At 38.5% G+C, this 6,000-nt stretch overlaps 1 long non-coding RNA gene across 1 annotated transcript in view; it reads left to right on the top strand.

Moving 5' to 3' along the window:
* The window catches only part of LOC103278513 (uncharacterized), a 133,444-nt gene extending 131,868 nt beyond the window's left edge, over window positions 1-1,576 (top strand). The window contains exon 4 of the long non-coding RNA XR_010005974.1: window positions 945-1,576. This is a non-coding gene — a long non-coding RNA (uncharacterized LOC103278513). The remainder of the gene's footprint in view (window positions 1-944) is intronic.
* Window positions 1,577-6,000: the final 4,424 nt, after the last annotated feature.

A 6,000-nucleotide genomic window follows, 5' to 3' on the forward strand; every position in this document is an offset into this window, starting at 1 on the left:
TTTCCCTCAGTGTGCTATCACAATACTGTTAATATTTAATTCTATTTTAACATTTGTATACATTAGGTTTTAAATTGTATTGTTGGTTTTGCTGTAAGCTGCTTCGAGTCTATATTCTATAGAGAAAAGTGGGTTAATATAATAATAACAACAACAACAATAACAACAATAACACTATGTAACAACATTTGAAAGTTTTTCTATTCCTCGTTTGAAATTATTTCTCTTTAATTATGTGGTACTTACTTTGAAAGTAGTTGTTATACCCCAGAAACTTCATTTTTGTGGCTGTCATAATATGTTGAATTGGTTGAGACTAGATGAGATATTCATTGAAAAACTACAGAAAATGTGCTGCAGTTTAATAGATCTTTTTCCATGTTTTTATGATAGACAATTAGGAAATGACATTTATAACCCAGGAACAAAAATCATGTTACATAGTAGGTAAAAAGGTAAAGGTTTCCCCTGATGTTAAGTCCAGTCATGTCTGACTCTGGGGGTTGGTGCTCATCTCCATTTCTAAGCCGAAGAGCCGGCGTTGTCCGTAGACACCTCCAAGGTCATGTGGCCGGCATGACTGCATGGAGCGCCCTTACCTTCCCGCCGGAGCGGTACCTATTGATCTACTCACATTGGCATGTTTTCGAACTGCTAGGTTGGCAGGAGCTGGAGCTAACAGCGGCCGCTCACGCCGCTCCTGGGGTTTGAACCTGGGACCTTTCAGTCTCCAGCTCAGTGCTTTAACACACTTCGCCACCGGGGCTCCTATGTTATATAGTATAATAATAATAATAATAATAATAATAATAATAATAATAATAATAATAGGATCAGCTGGAGCTACAGGAAAGAATCTCATTTTTTCTAGAACAAACTTTATTGCAATGTTGACTGCAGATACACTACTGCTACTTGACACTGAATCTTTGTGTTTTTTCCAGGCCTCTTCACCAGTCTCCCAGTGTTGAAGCTGCTAAAAAGACAAAGGAGAGAGGGCTGAGCAGACATTTAAAAATATTTTAAAACAATACTTCACCATCAGGAGCTTTGTTGACTAAGGCATGTCTTTATTTGCCTGTGCAGAAAAATGATGATTAATCTCTCAACAGAATGCTAGCATCTAGTTCAGGATCCATTCCAAATGCAACCAGCTGATTGGAGTGTGTTGAGAGATTAGTGACCAAATCCTATTTTTTTCTGTGTATGTAGATACTTGATGCATTTGAGAGGTGGTTTGGAGCAGAACAGTAATTAGAGTATTATTATAAAACCAAAACATATTTAAAGGAAACGCTACCCAACACAAGGACTTAAGCATCCTAAGAAAGTATGTATATTTTAGTGCTTTCCACCATTTCCATAAAACTTTCACTACATGAAAGTTAAAATTTGAAGAGGTGAAGCAAAATGTGTGACTGTTAGGGAGGCAAAGGATATTTGCAAGTTTCCTCGATAAATTATTAACTGCCACAATGTTTTTCACCGTTGGGTAAGAGAAGAAGGAGCATTTTGACTGTGGAGTTCGAGGGTGAAATTCCTACCCCAAAACTCTCCAAATACAAAAAACCTTCTATCATGTTTGCACACAATAATGAAATAAATTAAGTCTTATGTTATTTGTGGGCAAGTTCAGGTGTGAGATTAATCTTTAACTTGCCTATCATAGCTCTCTCTCCACAATGTCTCCTGTTGATATTGTTTTACAGGGATGAATTTAGCTCTCAGAATTTCCTTCCATATGTTTATCTCTAATATGTATAATATGTAGCTGAGCTCTAACCAGTAGTGATTAGGTTCCTGGCAGGATCAAAATTTATAACACATATATGTTACATACATACATACATACATACATACATATGCACATAGCCAATATAAAGGTTGATGTTTCTATATACTCTAGTTTTTTTCTGCAAAACCTGTTTGTTAGGAATGCAGGAACTGAGAGACTGAACATCTGCAATGAACTGTGTAAACATATCTATCTTCTTTTCAATATCTTTCATGCTGTGGCATGCCTGTAATGGCATGATCTCTTAGTGCCACTTTTCAAAGCCTGACACCAAGATGATCTAGGCAGAGGGAGAACTGAAGGCAAACAACTCATACTGCATAATTTGCAATGAAGTTTTCCTCTCTGAGATCCATTGCAACAATGAGTGCAGCAGTTGAGCTTGTTGATAAATATTAATAATTGAGTTGGAAGAGACCACAAGGGCCAATCTAGCCCCTGCCATGCAGGAATGCATGCTTCTAACAAATGGACATCCAGCCTCTGTTTTAAAAAAGAAATGCAACAAGGCAGCAAATTACTCTGTTCTATTGAGCTATTACTAGGAGAACTTCCTGATGGATTCATTATCTCATGTTTCATTGTCCTTGTGTGTCATAGGTCTTGCCTGTTTTGGGGTCAAATGATATGTCACATGGGAGACCTGTGATTAATTATCCATTTTTAAATATATATATATGAAAAATTAGAAATGAAATGATCAACTAAAATTGAAGGGGTTTGCTAAACTGTTTGGAGGTCCCCTATCTTCAACTTTTCTCTTCTGCATAAATTTCATGATCAGAACTTCTCACATATCCTAAATTTATGATGGGATGCTGATGTGTGGTGCAGACTGAGTGGACGTACACGGAGGCTTTGATGCCATTTCCAGCTTCATCCCTGTCCTCACTAATAGCTGTTGCCTTTCAGTTGGCTTAAAACTGTATTCTAGTGTCTGGGTAAAACCGGCCTTTGATGTAGATATGAACAGGTGGATATTAACAATACTGTTAACAATATTCCAGGTGGACAAATCTATCTGTCTGGGTTTTTACAACTTACAATTTTTCTAATAAAAGTTCAATTCATCCTGAATTTTGAGAATTTTTCTAGTCCTAATGTCTGTTAATCTCAAACTCTGAAAATTATTTAAATTGGATAATTTTGTACCTATTTTTCAATGTATGCATTTGAAGGAATTTTTCCTAATGCATGTATTTTTTTCCAAAATATTCATAATATTATGCATTTTGGATGGTATTTTCAGGGTATATTTTATGTGCATTTTCTCCATAAATGCACATTTTATTGGACACTTCAATTGCAAAATTCAGAGATTTCAAAGGATAATTTAGTTTGATTTACACATTAATTCAAAAGTAGAAAATTAAATAAGTCCACATTAAAATGCAATGGAAAAATGCCACACTCATAACTGAAATCAGTGGAAGGCAAGGGCATACATTTGCTTAGGTCAGATGCGAAGCTCAGAATTTGTTTGTAGCTAAAGCAAATAATCAGAACAAAAATAAGCAATCAAAAATTCAAAAGATTTAGGTGCATACAAATGGTTAATGTCTGCTGTTGCAGATGTAAAGTTAATGAATGTAATCTAACACATCTTGAGATAAACTAATATGCATATTGATATAAACAATAATTCCAGTCTTTTAAGAGTGGAAATCTGGTGTTTATTAGAACAGTTCATAATCACTCCCATTTCAAGTTCTGCATGAGAATATGCTATAATGAAGGATTTAAACTCTTCTAATTAGACATGTTTTTGAAAAAAAAAAGCACAGATTGATAATTAAAATAGTGAAGGCTACACTTGAAAGCACACAAACATTGCAAAAAGCTCCCAGAGAAGGAAGCACACAGACATCCCTATGCAAATTGTCTCATGAGTTCCAGGGATGTTGCATTTCATTTCATGTTATTCATTGTCAAGGCTATCATACTGCACCCCACCCTGGGGAGAAAACAGGAAATATGAATAAGGTAAACAGTCATATTATTGACTTAATAGCATCTGTAACTAGAGCAAAACATGTTAAATTTTGATCAGAATGCTGTTAGTGAATGCTCCAGGCAAAATGGAAAGGCATACTATCCTAGCCCCCCAGCAAAGGATCATTACCTTGACATGGTGCTGGGGCGTGCGCACCTCGATGAAGCCATGAGCTATACCGTGCAGGGCCACCCAAGAAGGGAAGGTCATGGCAGAGACCCCTGGGGAAGGCAACGGCAAACCACCCCAGTATTCTAGCCATGAAAACTAAGTGGATCAGTACAACCAGAGAAATGTCGGTATACCATCGGAAGATAGGACCCCCAGGTCGGAAGATGATCAAAATGCTACTGGGGAGGAGCAGAGGACTAGTCCAAGTAGCCCCAGATGTGATGACGCAGTTAGCTCAAAGCCGAAAGGAAGGCTAACGGCCGACAGTGCTGGAGGTGAAGGATGAATTCGATGTTCTAGAGATCAACACACTATAGGAACCTGGAATGTAAGATCTATGAGCCAGGGCAAACTGGACGTGGTTATCGGTGAGATGTCAAGATTAAAGATAGACATTCTGGGAGTCAGTGAACTGAAATGAACTAGGATGGGCCACTTCACAAAAGATGACCACCAAATCTACTACTGCGGACAAGAGGAACACCGAAGAAATGGAGTAGCCTTCATAGTTAATAATAAAGTTGCGAAAGCAGTGATTGGATACAACCCAAAAAATGATAGAATGATCTCAATTCGAGTTCAAGGCAAGCCGTTTAACATTACAGTGATCCAAATATATACCTCAACCACAGCTGCTGAAGAAGCAGAATTAGATAAGTTCTACAAGGATCTGCAGCACCTACTGGATAACACACTGAAAAGAGACATTATTCTCATTATAGGAGATTGGAATGCTAAGGTGTGCAGTCAAACGACAACCGGGATCACAGGCAAGCATGGTCTGGGACAACAAAATGAAGCAGGACGTAGGCTGATAGAATTTTGCCAGGAAAACTCTCTGTGCATAACAAACACTCTCTTCCAACAACCTAAAAGACAGCTTTACACGTGGACTTCACCAGATGGACAACAACCAAAATAAGATTGACTACATTCTCTACAGCCAAAGGTGGTGGACATCCATTCAGTCGGTGAAAACAAGACCTGGAGCTGACTGTATAGATTTCAGGGACTAGACTTGATAAATAGAGTCCCAGAAGAACTATGGACAGAAGTTCACAACATTGTTCAGGAGGCAGCAACAAAAGAAAAAGAAAAGCAAGAAGGCAAAATGCTTGTCTGCTGAGACACTGGAAGTAGCCCAAGAAAGAAGGAGGGCAAAAGGAAACAGCGATAGGGGGAGATATGCCCAACTAAATGCACAATTCCAGAGGTTAGCCAGGAGAGACAAGGAACTATTTTTAAACAAGCAATGCATGGAAGTGGAAGAAGGCAATAGGATAGGAAGGACAAGAGATCTCTTGTCGGAGGCAAATTTCAGGCAAAAATGGGCATGATCAAAAACAAAGATGGCAAGGACCTAACAGAAGCTAAAGAAATCAAGAAAAGGTGGCGGGAATATACAGAAGATCTGTATAGGAAGGATAATAATATAGAGGATAGCTTTGACGGTGTGGTGAGTGAATTAGAACCAGACATCCTGAGGAGTGAGATTGAATGGGCCTTAAGAAGCACTGCAAACAACAAGGCAGCAGAAGACGATGGGATCCCAGCTGAACTGTTTAAAATCTTGAAAGATGATGTTGTCAAGGTGATGCATGCCATATGCCAGCAAATATGGAAAACACAAGAATGGCCATCAGATTGGAAAATATCAATTTACATCCCCATACCAAAAAAGGGAAATGCTAAAGAATGTTCAAACTTCCGTACAGTGGCACTTATTTCCCATGCCAGTAAGGTAATGCTCAAGATCCTGCAAGGCAAACTCCAGCAATACATGGAGCAAGAGTTGTCAGATGTCCAAGCTGGGTTCAGAAAAGGCATAGGAACGAGAGACCAAATTGCCAATATCCGCTGGATAATGGAGGAAGCCAGGGAGTTTCAGAAAAACATCTACTGCTTTATTGACTATTCTAAAGCCTTCGACTGTGTGGATCATAATAAACTATGGCATGTGCTTGGTGGTATGGGGATACCAAGTCACCTTGTCTGTCTCCTGAGAAATCTGTATAAAGACCAAGTAGCCACAGTAAGAACA

This window comes from Anolis carolinensis, chromosome 4, assembly GCF_035594765.1.
Source record: "Anolis carolinensis isolate JA03-04 chromosome 4, rAnoCar3.1.pri, whole genome shotgun sequence".
Taxonomy (NCBI): Eukaryota; Metazoa; Chordata; class Lepidosauria; order Squamata; family Dactyloidae; genus Anolis; species Anolis carolinensis.